General features: G+C 37.1%; 1 protein-coding gene across 1 annotated transcript in view; it reads left to right on the top strand.

Annotated features, from left to right (window-relative positions):
- The window catches only part of LOC149692500 (protein LLP homolog), a 51,780-nt gene extending 41,253 nt beyond the window's left edge, over nt 1-10,527 (top strand). Inside the window, exon 5 of the mRNA XM_089868283.1 lies at nt 10,412-10,527. The gene's annotated coding sequence lies outside the window, so the exon portion shown is untranslated. The remainder of the gene's footprint in view (nt 1-10,411) is intronic.
- The last annotated feature ends 5,412 nt before the right edge of the window (nt 10,528-15,939 follow it).

Below are 15,939 nucleotides of genomic sequence, written 5' to 3'. Positions count from 1 at the left end.
ATTAATAATAAAATATCCAGTAACTTTGCTTTTGGGGAGCGTGGGGTTTTGAAAAATAGTATCTTTGAGATTAAAACTTGTTTCTGTTTGTTTCATAGTATTATTGAAATAACAGTTTATTTACTTTGACAACATAATAACAAAACTCGACTTACCTACGTTAAATCGTTTTTGATTGACAAACTTTATATTTATTTTACAAAATAATTTTTTTAATATATAAATCGCCATAGTCCCTGTAAGCTAGCTTCTCCCTGAACAAGCAAGTGCTGCGGGTTAAACATTTCTACAGGCGCTCGTAGAAAATACATCGGCGAGTTTACCCCTATAAGCTGGCTTCACTGATAATACAAACTCTAAATATTTTTTTTTAAACTTTGACATTTAATAATTGCAAATCAAACTGAATAGTAATAGAAGCCATTATTCTTGTCACCGTCGGGTTTAGTTGTATTTTTTCGTCACCGGGTCGTCCGTCAAGCTGATTCCGTTCCCACACGAAGTATCCCAGTGTGGCACGCGCCTCGCATGACCCCCAAGGCTTAGTTCTCCATCGCTGTATGCACGCTCGGATGGCTTTCAGGGCACGTGGAAGTTTTCCCCCTTATTCTCTCTTCTTCGTCGTCGTCGGAACTTACAACTGATAAAGGACAACTTCATTAAACTCAATGGGCGAGAGCTCCGATTTATCCGAGGGTAAACTTTAATCCTGACAAATAAAAGGGAGAACTAGGCCTAGTTGCTCGGTAATATTAGGCTTAGCGCTCTATGCATGCTCACGTGACCTCCCTTGTAATACAAACCCATTCCCCTCTGTTAATCGTGTTGATGGAACCTAGCGCTCTTTGTAATATAAGCCTAATTTACTTCGCCATCTATTGTGTCCTCTTCAATGCCCCCTGACTACCAACCCTAACTGGATTTTTTTGCCTTCAGTGAGAACTTGGTAGAATAAATTCAACAAAATACATTATTTTATTTCAGATTATGATCTTCTGAAATTTATATTACGCTTTAATAATTTATTAAATCTTGATACAAATTGAGGCATCCCTTGATCAAAATTAATTAGACGTACTTTGAACACAATATCTGACAAACGCAATCGTAAAAATAATTATGAGCTTCCCACGCGGCTTGCACGGAGATCAAAATCCTTCAACAATAAATTATAATTGGTGCGCACTGGTGGCAAGTTTCAATTCCCCTCTTAATCAACCGAACAGATCGCATTCTAGTTCCGGAATTATAATCCTAACTATATTAATTAGTTGGGTTATCTATGTGCGCTCTTTCAATCCACTCTACTAATTAATAAAATCTATGGAAGAGATTTGAAGCGTCAACTCAATACATCAATTGAACGAATCTCCGCGCTCCCTCTAAGACGGATTAATAATCCCTGATGCTTATAGCATCACAAACTGGAAGAATACGCCATACTGTTATTTAGGCCTTATCAGGAGCGTTTAAGCCTAAATTTCAAACTAGGCTTAACAACCTTTGTCTCGTGATTAGTTTCACGCACGCGCACCAGGAGCAAATCTTTTTTGTTAAGCCTAATTTTCAAATGATGAAAGCAAAGCACGTGTAATAAAAATCACGCGTATCCCAAGACTGAACTTTGACCCGCGGTTTCTTTATACCTTTTAAAATACGTCTATTTTTGAAGTTTTGAAAATTAAGCGTCTTAACAAATTAACTCTATATCGATTAGAGACTATCTTTAGAAAGTTTCTCTAGCGACCGGTATATTTACAAATTAGTTGAATAAAAGGGAAAACCTAAAACGGAAAGTAATTAAATTAGTTTTCTCAATTCGATTAATTAGGGGAGCTTATCCGAGCTAAAACAACCCAATTAGTGTACGGTCGTTTTTCGCTTCTCTTCCTTTATGTCGAGGGATTAGGCGAACCGAAACGACCGGAGGGACTTAACTCGGCTAACTAGACGAAAGCGGCCCAAAAAGAAAAAGAGTGATATATAACCTTTCCTCCAAAGGCTTAGCCCTGGCTCTAAAAATCTCTGCCACCCGCGCAACACCCACTTTTATGCCCGATTTCATCCTTTTTAAAGTCCACCGTACCGCCCGGTTCCGGCAGTATCCATTTCCGGCGCAATTTAATTTAGAAAGAGGAAATACCGCAGAGATCGCCAGCCAGCCAGCTTTTTAAATCTCCTCTAGTTGAATTAATTTAAGCCTGTTTTTTAAATTAATACACGCTTAAATTGAATTTTAAATTTCAGACAAGTCTTATTAATTAAGGTACATGTTTCCTAATTTCTTCAGTTTATAATCTCCAAAATTAATTAAAGCGTTTTCAAATTATTTTTCTTTTAAATTTAAATAAACAAACTTTGATTTAAATTTAATTCCATAATTACTAGATGGAGAATTTTCTTAATTAAAATCAGGATTCTTTTCCGCCTTCAACCCCCTTTGGTGCTTGGTACGACTCGCCAAGGCTTAACCCAATTAATTTTTCTATCAGAAGGAATTTTTGTACGAACGTTAGGCCCAAAATTAATTAAAAATGTTCCGCGGAACAATCCCCAGGTAGGGAATATTTTGGGAAACCGAGGCTTAAGAAACCCAAGGCTTATTAATTCCTTCATTCGGAATTATGAAATGAAATTTTAGAAGCGAGAATCAGTGTTTCTGAAGTGAAAACACACCCTCCTGGTGTGATTAAAAATGTAACGTTAATTATCCTCTTTTTAATTTCCTTGGAAAGCTAGGAGGGAAGAAATCAATTACGAAGTAGAAGAATTGCTTCTTGGCAAGTACCTAAAGGGGAACGTCAGTTATTGCGCGTAAGAAATATTACCCGTACGTATTGGGGGGGGGGGGCACAAATAGTTAATTAATAGCTAATTAATATTAAAGAAGTGTACCGCTTGATCAATGCCCTCCGTATCTCATTACTCAAACTGCAAATCGAGAAGTGACTGTAATATAATTCATAGAAAATAGAAATGGAATGGTAATAAGTTAATCACAACCTATAGATCTATTTCCGGTTATGACGTCACTAATACAAAAGCCAACCTATCAGTGAACTAAAAAATCCCTTAACATCTCTGCAATGCATGCACGGACTTCTATTCCATAATTACAATTTTCTATGATATAACCTAAGAAAATGACCCACCCGTGAAGAAAAATTATTAAAATATTAACCTCTTGTGTTTATAATTTAACCAAGCAAGCCTGGACATGCGCTGTTGATTTGAATATAGGTATAGTATAGTTTTCATTGTTTGTTTATCGTATAGCATGATTCGCAACAAGGTTTATTAGAATCTTTATTTGTCTTACAAACAAATCTAGGGTAAGGGAGGGCGGTTTCTGGTATTAGGCTTAAGGTATAGGGTGAGCAAATTGAGCGAGGTTCACGCGACGCCGCCACGCGCCTCGAGTAGGTATAAAAAGAGCAGTTTTTTTTATTTTATTAGGCAATTGCGTGAGCGTGAATACGATTTTCTTTTATATTCTTTATTTTATTCGACGGTGTACCAAATGTAAGTCGCTAATGTACACGCATTTTCGCTCGCTTTGTTACCACGCCTCGTTTCTCAAACTGTAAATACACACGCTGCCCGTGTTTCCACTATTTCGACATGAAAATATATATAGTTTTAAAAATAAATATGTTAAGCTTACAGTTTAATGTTTAAAGGGATTTTGATGTTAGCTTCTAAAGGGAAATAAATGCCGTTTTTTTGTGAACTTGAAACACTGGAGAAACTATAGTCCAGGAGTTTCCATGATTTTACATAAGTTGGAATGAGTTGAAATTATATCATTTTACATGAATTTGGCTTATTCTCAGTGAGTTTCCTTGTGTTTAGATGACTCTAATTGAGTCTCCTTGAGTTTAGATTTGTCTGATTAAGTCTCCTTGAGTTTAGATTACTCTAATTGAGTCTCCTCAACCCACGAAAAACCCCATGCCCAATCCGAGCCATTTTACCCAAACTCTAAAATTAGCCTTATCGGCCTGGAAACCCAAGTTATGGCCTTAAAAAAGGCGCGAAGAAATATGGGTCGTAAATTGAAAGGCAAGCGCGTGTTTATTTTAATGTGTGCGTTTTTGATCGGGAACATAAATCCATAGTGCGCGCCATGCACCACGCTAAGCCTTTGTATGCCTGGACTATTAATGGACCAATAATGGCTTCTACATGTTCGAAGCCGGGAGCTAATTCGTTTTGCGCCCTGGTAATAAGCCGGCCCTTGAGTGAGTATACGTCGACCTCGAGGAAGCTTGATCTTTGCCAAGGCATTCGCGTCATGTTCTCCTAATGCGTTTGTCACATAGAAAGAGTTATTAAATCGGGCTGACTTTCTCTCCTTTCCTTTGCCCCCCCCCACCTTCTTCCCTCCCACTCCCAACCATTTGTCGGACCGCTTTCCGACCTTTTTTCGCCTTTATTGTTTCCGACTTTAACTTAATAAATACCCTAAGGCTCCCTCCTAATAATAGTTAATGCACGTTTTCCTCGGTCAAAAGGTTAGAGTTAAGCAATTGTTTTAACGAAAGTTTGCTGTAATATTCAATGATTGGTGATAAAGGTTATTGGTTACTTATTGGTAATATTTAAAAATATGACATGTAGCTAGGTCTAGGCCATATTCAAATTTAAAACCTCAAATATCATGAACCATTTTACTTAATATCGGACGTTGAAATAAGTCGTACGTTTCCAGCCGCCATTTTCCAAGATGGCGGCGGATTGATAAAATATTTCTTGGGGGGTACCTACTTCTTAATAGTAATGTCCTTGCAAATATTCTGCTTCTTATGTAAAACGGTTTGTGCTATGGGCGTTGATTATTTGACCTTAGGTGTCCCTTAAGTTTTCACCTGACTTGACCGCCTGATTAAATTTAATTAATACAACAATTATTATCTTTAAGGGAAAAATTAAATTATTTTCAATTAAGGTACACGCCAATTTAATCCCCGCTCCCTTAGTTTTAATCCTTTTATACCATATCGAATTTTCAACCCACGCGTACTATAAAGATAACCCAACCAAAAGTAGAGAGATTTCGTATAGTATATAGCAGCATCTTTTAGGAGGCATGGCGGCCCATAGTGTCGGTGGAGGGAAAAATATTTCGGTGCATAATCCTATTGCTACAAATTGACCCAAATCATGGAATAAGGGCCAATCCGATTAAGGCAATTTAGCGAGCGCTTCATGCTAATGTGATTGGCCAGGCGAGTTGTACTTAATGAGCACTATATATAGGATGAGGGAGAGAGAGAGAGATGCACGACGGGATTTACGCAAGAAAAGCTTCCTTGCATCCATCCATCCCATAGCATGATTTGCGAGCCTCGCTTTACGGAGGGGAATCTGAACTCTCTCTCTCTCTCTCTTTCCCTAAACCCATCCTTCCGACAAAGATGGCTGGCCAGGGGAAAATGCCGCGGGAAGAAGTATAAAATCCCTCTGGAGAAAAGAGATTAAAATGCCGCGCGCTCTTGAGCTTCCCATCCCTCCCGCCGCATTGTGAGCATCTTCTATCCCAAACCCAGTCATCACTGTATATAACTTTACCATATAATTACGACCAGGATATAATTTAGAAAAGGAGGAAAATATTTTCTCTCTTATATAGTTTCGTAAACAATAAATCTAGTTCAATTGAAAAGTAATATTAGAAAAATCTAATAAAATTTAATGATAAAATTTATTGCGAAATTGGTTTTATCCTTTCCCCTTTCTCTCTCTCTATCTCTGTCTCTCTTTCTCTCTCTCTCCCTTTCTCTCTGGAGAGTCGGAAGAAGTTATTTCTTAGATTTCTGTCAAAATAAGGCTTCACTCCGTATTTTATAAAATTGCTTTTTGTTGCAAAGCGAAATAAAAAAACGCTATGTAATCTTTAATTCAATTTATATTGGGTTTCTTATAAGATCGGGGGTGCCTGTCAAGGGAATCCGTTTACGTAGCTTGTACCCTTTAGAAAACGCCCCCGGTTATTCAGCCATTTTTAACTTAAAATGCTACCAAACTCAAACCTACTCCATACCCGCAAATAAAATACATTATCCCTGCCTTAATCTTCAGTAAAATTTGAAAGTGAAACGCAAAATCTTCGCTTCAAGTTTTTTTTTCTAAAACATATATTTGTTCGCAGTGTTCTCGTGAATAAATATGAAACTATCAGCCATGCCTGAAATGAAACTTACTATAGCTTTAACTCTATTAACGGATGAAGGGAGAATACCTCCCTCTCGTGAGGTTTTTTTATAGGCACGTGGAAACTAAAGGCGCAAAAGTTTCTAAGTCGATTCATTAAGGAAGACCATCCTTTATCCTTGCCTCTATTTTATACAAGAAGCGGTCGCTACTCTTTAGTGGGTGCGTTAAATGTGTACACTCGGTAACCCCGAATTCTGTAATGTTGCTGCAAGCAGAGAGATAACCCAAGAAGGGAGCGTTCGAAACCCACGTTCCGTAGCTTTTTACGTATTCTAGGGATCAGGGTGAACGCTTACGTAAGAAGAAGACCAAGAGTAAGAGGATGAAGAATCGGAAAAGGAGGAGGGGGGATGAAAAACGTCTTCTTGTGCCGCTGGAAATCAAAGCGAAGCGCTCTCTTTTCAATAAAACCGCACTAACCATGTTTCTTCTACTCAGCTCAAAGTCGCCCAAAATGATTTTTTTCTCGCCCGATACATCGTCTTTATTTTTGTCTAAGAAGATGGAGTCAATGGATGGGAAAACTGAGAGTAGTAAAGTGAGGATGAAATGGTATTGGTATTACCAGAAATTAAATCGGGGTAATTAACAATTAAAATTGAGTATTAATAAACAACGTAGAACTTCTCTCAAGATTCTGATTCCGAAAATAGTGTCAATAGCACTTTAACTGCGTCTGGTTAGAGTTCATGCCCCTTTACGTTTTTCTTTGGTCTCCTAACTTTTACCGTCAATTCCTTTAATGGTATATAAGAGCTGAACCCCCCGCGAGGGGGGGAAGATGGGGGTTGAGGGAAGGATGCTGCAACACGTACAGTAACTAAACTTCTTTCTTCAAGAAGTTATGAATTTATTTTGATCTTCAAATGAATTTTGGATTACGAATCTGCATGTAAAAAATGTACAAATCTTTATTTAAGTATTACTCTCCCCTTAAAGTCGTTAAAAAATAAAAATAGCCTTCATTCCTCTCACCCAATATTCTTAGGAGAATCTTGTACAATTCCTGTATGTCTTGTTCTTTTTTTCTTTATAGTGGTCCGTCCCCAAATCCTCCAATAATTGCTGTGATTGTGAGCGCAGATTTTTGACGTCCAAAGAGACTTTTCTCTCTTTTTTTCACTCTCTCTCCCCCTTTATCTCTCTCTCTCTCTTTTCCCGGGCTTCTTGTATTGCTCTTAAGCTTCTCTTCCTCATCTTCCGCCCATCCCTGGGAGAGATTAGAGGAGAACCTCGGATGCTCAAATACCAGCTTTTGTGAAAAGCCGCTAGGCATAGCGTGGTTGACTTTCAGAGTAACCTCTATAGCAGAACAGAAAGATTCTAGCGCGCGCTCCTGAAGTTCACCCTCTCTCTCCCTTTCCCGCCTCTTTTCTCTTCCCGCCCACTAAGCCGTTTTCTACGAGCCTTATTAATTGATTGGTAAATTAGAACTGGTATATATATCCCTCTATCTATCTATATAGTCTATATATTTGTTCGTAGAAATGTACAGGATTAGGTGTTACCTTCGATATATGAGTTTGTGCATTTAAACTCTTTTTAAAAGAACCCGTTTTCTAAATATTAGAATCTTATAGGCCTAATTAAGCATTAGACTTAACGTTAAGCCTAATATATTTTTTAGTTAGAAACAAATCTCGGTTTGTATTAATGGTGTAGAACCTTCTCGGAATATTGATTACAAACCCCAGTAATTAAGTCGGTAATTAATATGCCACAAAACGAAAGGGAAAGACTTAATTATTCATGTTTTACATTAGAGTTTTTTTGTACATATCATTAAGCAATTCTCTCGGTAGTTTGCCCCGTAATCAGCCTAGTATTTCGAAAAGTATGAATTCAAAGGCTTAGGAAGAATATAAAAGGCTAACTCCCTTAATCGTTGAGGGCAATCAAAATCCATTTATAATGAAAATTATTTTAATGCCTAACCGGAAAGGTTTTCCCATCAAAAGAGAGAGAGTTGGCGGGAAACTGGAGTGAGGAGTAAGGGTGCGTGGGAGATGAGGGGGGAGGTAAACGGCGCGAGCTCTTAAATATAAAACGCGTCAGTCGTTATCGCGCTTTTCTATTCCCCCGTAATAAAAATGGCCATTTTTATCTTTTTCGTAATTGCGAGCACGCCCTCTCCCGCCACGATTTCCCGCCCTTTTGTTACGCTTCTTAAACTATACCGTTGCGACGTAATTTAACGTTTTTTTACCCACTAACCCTAACGAAAAAAGTAACCATGTTAAAGCAAGGACCTTAGTATTTTTTTCATTTAGTTTTTAGTTAGAGCATGAATATTGATACTATGTATCTAATTTGGAAGAAGATATTAACAATTAATTTAAGTTACTGGAACCCATGGGAGTGCATGGTCAGGCCTATTTGTCAAAAATCTGCCAGTCATTCAATATTATTTTATAGCTTGACGTCGTCTGCTTCACATTTAAGCCTAACTGATGATCTTTGATTGAATATGTCTAAAAGAATGCTGGGTCAAGGTTCAGAGCGGGACACTCGCTTCATTTTATTCCAAGGCGAACTTTGCTAAGCCTAATTTGAAATTTTAGGCCTTAAACATGGTGCAGCACCTGATATAAGTCTAAAGTAACCGTCTTTTAAAACACGCTTGATCCAATAGTGTTTTTCGTTTTTCCACTTGCTTTTCCTGGCGCCCACCTATATAATATAACTTAACAATGTTATCACCCGTGCCGACATAAATGGACTTCAAGTACATACTATAGATATAGGTAGGTACCAAATCCGATGAAATTGAGGGGGACCCGCTACATCTTTATTAGATTGTCTACGTACGCGACGAGTAGGATGCGGAAAAATAGATTTTGGGATGTTGAGAGAGAACCTATTTCCACTTTATAACGCTTTCACTTGGAAAAATCATCAGGTACGAAATTACGGCGCATGGATATGATATAATAAACCTCGCTGAGAGAAAATAGTCTATGATAATTCAAGTTGGAATCAATTTTCACAGTTTTTATTTCTATTACATTTCTCTCGTATCGGAGTCCGTCTCATTATAGACCTATTCAGTCTATCTCTGGAGCAATATCAACACCCCGACTTTCTACGTATTATTACCCCTAAAATTGGTAAACACGTGCAAGCTTAGCTATGGGTTTTTATCAAAAACGTCTATCGTTATTTTATCATTCAGTAATGTCGCGTGAAAAAAAAAGAATATGATTAGGTTGGTCCGAGTATAAAGGACTCCCGTGTTGATTATTCTATGGGTCATTTAAGTTCTTTTTTTTCTATCAAGCCTGACTTGTCCTAAACCGGAAATTAAGCAATTACCTAACGATCGTAAAAAAACACTCAATGGCGAAGGTTCTACCGCCTTCTTCCTACTCGCTATAGTCTGGCACGTCAACCCGCGTAAGTCAGGAAGAGGTAGGACACTTGTCAAGTAAATTTGGTCGTGATAGCGATGTCAAAATGTTTTGTTAGATTAATTTCAATTTATATATGTATAGTTTCTGCAAAAAGTTAAAGGTTATTATAATTTTTGAACCTTTGTTGAGACTTGAGAGGTACTTTGCTTCGTTTCGCAATAATTGAAACCAGTGTTTTATGTGATTCTAGGAGAACGGTAGATCTAATGACGACCCTAATGTGGTTTTCTTTAAATTTGAATTGAACTTTTTTTCTATGTGTAGCATTTTCTTGGAAAATAATTCCAGCAAGTGTCCGATCTCCTGAAGTTGTTAAGCCTTTTTAGTAGAAAATATATGAATTATTCCAAAAAAAAGGAAAAAACGCAATTTTAGTAATTATTTTGTTGACAATAACAAAATAATTGCTTCACCATGGTATAAAATTATCTACACCGCTGAGTTACTCTTAAATGAGATTAATAATGGTGTCTAAAGAAATAAGGGTATGAAATAGATTGGGTTATTTAACAATAACGAAAGTGCGTGCGAAATTACGAGGGAGAAAGAAAAACATTTTTATTATTATTATTGTTGTGTTCCTATTAATTATTAATATTGAGTATATGGAAAATTAATTATAGTTTCGTTATTTCTTCAGAGTAGATGGCCTTGGCTTCGTTAGGCGTAAATCGATTTTGTATCGATCTTTTTTGGCCAATAACTTTATTTCTTATTTTAATAATTAAGTAATTAATATTTTTATCTGGAGATTTTTAATATTTTCTTATTTTATTTATTTTCAGATAAATTTTGATCAGAAAAATATTATTAAAGTCAATTTTTTTATTGATGTACTTGAATTCATTCAAACTGCAGTGCCATCCCTATAATGGATTAAAAATCATTTGAAAAAATTTAATATTCTAGAGGTACGTTTTTACCCATATCCTTTACTCTATAAGAAGTTTAATTTTTCATAATTATCGTGATATATTTCGATATATAATGATCGATTATTTGAGCATCGACTTAAATTGAAAATTTGGTAACTTTTCAATTTAGTTATTTGTTTTTTAAAGTTTACGAATTATAATTGGCCTATCCCTTAATTTTAATTTCGATTAGAAAATAATTATTTAGTATAAATTATCTTTTAAACTTAGCACTAGTTCGGTAGATGGCGTTGGTGTTAGTAGTGAACCAAATCGTCCGCAATTGAGTTCATTAAGCAATCGATAATATGGGGTGCTCTTCTTGTTATTTTTACTACGTCACAATTTACTTAAAAACATAAAACCAAAATACATCTTTACGGTGGAGTTAAAAATAAGTGAAATAATCGATATTATTTTTATTTTAATACTAATTTAATGTGAACTATGAAATTTGCATAGTATATCGCTTTTTCAAATCGATATCTGGCCAAAAAAAGGGGGAAAGGGAAATTGAAAATCAAACAGCGCTATGTTGTTGATAAGAATTTTTTGGCTTAGCAACTATACACGTGTGTTTGGCAAAATATCCCGCGGTGAACTTTATTAAAAATTTAGGGAGAGCGGAAGTATGGAAAAACAATCCTGGTCTAAAAGAGGAAAAAAAAAATTTCACTGGGTTTGATTAATGTATGGATTCCCCCCCCCCCAATTTCTTTTAGAGCTGAATTAAGACGTAGTACGTTAGCGCATTGGAACGTATTACACCCAAAATCACTTAGATAATGAAATTCGACAGTTCAATTTCCTCAAAGATATTTTGAACTTACGTTCAGAGAAAAAAATCTTAATTTTTGTCGGTGTACAATGTGCCAACTGACTATTTATAAGAACCTATCGTGAAGGCCAATCATTCTTTGTTTATGTTGCCGGAAATGAGGCTTAACTAGGAATAACAATAACAAGGTATTTTTAGGCTCGAGCAGACAACGAAAAGTTTACTTAAGCCTACTTTTGAATTTGAAAACATTAGGCTTAGCAACGAGATTTTCCACGTGCGCGTATATAAAACATTTTAGGGATAAAAATGCTAAGCCTCGGTTGGTAGTAGAGTTGCTAAGTAACATTGTAGGAATTTTTAATTAAATACGGTTCCTTTTCTTTTGCAAGAATCAGGGTTTTATCTTTTGCTGACAATAATATGCATTGATGACTCGCAGGTGGCTCCCTCTTCCTCTTCTCGGGGTATAATATCCCAAATTGAGTCATCCCTGGCTCCGCGTGTTTAAAAGAAGCTAATATCCAAGTAATATTGTTCCGTATTATTGAGTAATATACATGGCCTAAAACCTCCCGGAAATTTATGCTTTGTATTGTTACATTTGACGCTTGATACCGGTGGGGATGCCTTATATCCCCCGCTTTTTTTCGATAGGGCTTCATTGGGGTCCCCAATCCTCTCTTTCCTCCTTGTCCCGCTGAGTTGATGGGGGACCCAACACGTGGATATCGGAAATAATGTGGACTAGCTTTGGTACGTCGTAACTCTGGTAGTTAAAAGGTTAAGGGAAAATGGTTTAAGGGTGTCATAGAAAAATTCACTCTCTGTCCAAAGGTAGTGAGAACTTGGATCTACAACAATCAGAACTTGAGATAATAAGGTTTTCAAAACACCAAGGCCAAATAATTTACTTTATATTTATTTATCATATCTATGGGCAGGGCCTACTCTTGTACCGTCCGGGATTTTTGGGGATTGTAGGGGTTGCTACGAGGGAGTGAACTTGAAATATAAATATGACCCTCTGAGGGATATATATTTTTAAAGGGAACTTGTAGGTCATGATAATGTATTTAAAAGGAACTCTTATCCTCCCCTCCTCTTCTGTTTTCACCGGGGGATTGGACACCTATACCTCACTCTCCCCCAAAGACTTTCCCTTCCCTACATTTTACTGAACTATTATTACTTTCACGCCATGTTTACGGAAGTGTTCCACCCCTCGTGTTTTTATTTGACTGCTTCCGTTATTCATGGCGGGGTTAATTTAATATTGATGGAAAATTCCTCTTCCTTATTGTTGCTTTGGTTTTTGATCCCAGATTTATGTCAACGGTTGACTATACCATTTTATTATGGATTACCACCTTGTAACTCAACGACGCTCATTTTTAGTTAGTTTACAGTGCAGGTGGCTTGTAAGAAACTACGCCGGAAAACACGTAGCTGAACGTGTAGCAATAACCCCTTTAGTGTTAAGCCTAATTTGAAAATGAAAATTGAAAAGCACGTGGTAATTCTCGCGCCAAAAAAATTTCGAGTGCGAGACGTTTTCTTCGCGTTGAACATTTTCAAGTTTATTGAATTCCATATTATTATTTAAAAAAAATAATGCAATTGTTCCTGTGTGTTAGCTTCTCCCTGAGCATTGATGTGCTGCGGGCTAAACATTTCTACAGGGGCCATAGATTTAACATGGGGATAAATCACCCTGTTAGCTGGCTTTCCTCTAATACAATATTTTATAAATTTTAAACCTAAAATATAAAAAGAATTTTTTTTTTAAATTTGAATTTAAAAAATATATACTATTTTCAGATGTAAATAATAATAATATAAGATACCATATTGAATTTCGCAACGGATAAAAATTCGGTATCGGATAGAGCTTTGCAAAGTTATAGTATACAAAAGTGCGGAATTTTATCGCGCGCCAGATTTATTTCGAGGTGATAACCACTCCTGAAAAGCCTCTACAATGATATGATAAGATATACATCAGTCTTAAGATGTGAATACCCCCTTTGAGTACTTACCTTTCCCGCGTTTTCTTATGGAAAAAGAAAAAGGACTGAACTGGGAGAGAACGTTATTACGAATTTTTATCTTTATTTTTTTCCCGCCTTTTTTGGCGCGCGCTTTTTGCTCACCACCGACGTCCGTATTTCACTCTCGCCATTTTTTCTTCTTTTTTAAACCTTTGGTGACGGTAAGAAATGAAGGGAGAGATTCTGAAAGGTATATGGGAGGGTGGGGGTGGTTAGCTTTGGGTTTTTGGTCATCCAGGCGGCGGGCTGGTGCGAGGAATAAGTCGGTGTCAACTCTAAACGATGATTGATTATAGGCAAGCGCCTCCTAGCCTTAACGCCTTCTCTCGGGAGACCGGGTAATTGCTTATGAAAATGTCTACACCCGCAGCCCGTATTCGAACCGTATCAATCACCCATGGCGGCCAAAGGGGGTGAAAAGAAAGATAGAACCCGGAATCGGTTCAGTTTTTTCAAGAAAATTGATACTGGAACTGATATTGTTTGTTGTAAAATTTTATACTCCAAACTGAAGCGGAGTATCCATATTTTTTGTGATGAATGACATTTATTGGTTTTTTTTAATTTGACAGGATGGCCTTTGACCTCAAATCGAATTTTTGAAATTAGGCATTACAACACGGACCTCTAAAATGTCTTTAATTTAATAAAAGAATTATCGATATTTTTAAAGTCATTCCGAAATCACTTGATTCAATTACGACAGTGTTTTGATGTCGCTAGATGACCATTTTTAGGACGGATTATATCCTTTGATCTCGTTGATCTCCCGCAATATTTGATTTGATTTAAATTAGCCTAAATAATTATCTTACCTACAGAATCTTTAAAAACGTCATGGTGAAAATTGCGTCGATTCATGATAGAACTTACGATAACGGAAGATATAAAAAAATCTCAGCAGCCTTTTCCCCCATCTAGAAAAACGCACGCTAGCGTCCGTTTTTCGGATCATTTTTCACTTTTTTTTCTCGTGTCTCTCTCTCTCTCTCCGTCAGGAGGTTGGAGGAGCCAAACGCTTAGGACGATGTGAAACATTAACTAGAAGTCAAAGAGAGAAAACTCTTTTGAGACGTTGAATTTACGCGCCCGAAATGAGAAAAAGATTATTTCCAGCCCAAATTCCCCATTGGTTAATACGCAAAGATGAGTGAAGATCATTTTCGAAATGGCGGGACTTTTCATTTTATTTTTATGATGATAGGTAAAATAGGCCTAACTCATTACACGCCCCGGTAGTTATGAGATACTTGATTTTAAAATAAATAGGAGATTAGGCTTAGGTAATTTTAACCCTGCCACCTTTCTATCAGGCTTATCTCCATCGGAATCTAATCACGTGGTTTAATGTCTAACAACTGTAAAAGCGCGCCGAATTTTAAAATTTAAAACTAGGGTTAACTAATGTTTTAATGAATGTACTTCCCGCCTTTTGAGCTATAGTTATATAATAATGTTTTTTTTCTATGAAATTAGGCCTAAGATACGAGAAATCCGAGTTGAAAGGAAGTAATAAGGGACTTGGGTTGGTTGATATTGGCTCATGGTTGCTGTAGACGTCCGCGACTTTGATTAGTCGAGCTGCCATCCTCTCCCCACCGCCTTTTGCTCGAAAGGAATGAAGATAAGTCAGGGTTTTCTCTCTCTTTTTTTGACAACAACCTGCCGGATGGAATTTTCTCTATCGTGACCCGGATAGTCGCGGGAGGTCCCCTGAATTCTAGCTCTCTTCCCTTACAACTTCCTCCAAGCTTTACTAAATAAAAAGCGTGGGACGAGCAGCGGTCAGGCTTCCTTGAATATACTAGAGTCCGTTACTCGAAGTCAAAAACAGACGCGTAAAATACATCACAAAGCTCCTTAGAGAAACTGCGTGGAAGTAAATATAATTTTACTTCAAAGCGCTTTCTTCTGATATCCCGGTTTTCATTTTGCCTGAATCTTCTATACTTCTTCTATCTATCCGGAAAGCCCTAGGATATCGTTTCCCTTCCATCTTCCTCCCGCCTTTTCCCGTTGTCTATCCTACCTTTCCGCCTTCCTCTGGCGTTGCTAAGCAACCGACCTCTCTCATCCCTATCTACATCTTTTTCCCCCTTGGCTCCTGTCTCCGTTAATTGAGACAAATATGCAAAAGGCGCGCGCCAGATACGAGAAGGGAGATCTCGCGCGGCGCGAAAAGAGCGGGAAAAAGATTTTTGAAGTCCTAGCTCTATTTCCCGCCAAATAGACGGCACGTGCAGCAGCCACATTCCACGTCGCGTCAAGGGAGACGACGAATATTAAAGGGGGGAAACTCTCTCGAGTTTGGTATCAAGAATGTTAGAATATTGTAACTTCGAAATACTAAGGTTTAAACGTATAAGCAATGTCCTGTGTTTAACATTATTTAAACTGAATTAAGTTAAGATATTTTTGTTTTAAAACAGAGAAGGGAGGATGGTATCTTGGGCCCTCCTTTTGAACACCTCTTTGCTAAATTTTATTCATACCTGAGATATCTTTCTACCTTCGTTTAAAATCTAAATATATAAATATATCTTTAAACTAAGCTAATTAGAATATTTTTG

The sequence above is a fragment of the Phalangium opilio genome, unplaced genomic scaffold (assembly GCF_054372755.1).
Source record: "Phalangium opilio isolate 3A_F unplaced genomic scaffold, DU_Popi_V2 ptg000024l_1, whole genome shotgun sequence".
NCBI classification, from domain to species: domain Eukaryota; kingdom Metazoa; phylum Arthropoda; class Arachnida; order Opiliones; family Phalangiidae; genus Phalangium; species Phalangium opilio.
This window is presented reverse-complemented; position numbering and strand designations above follow the sequence as displayed.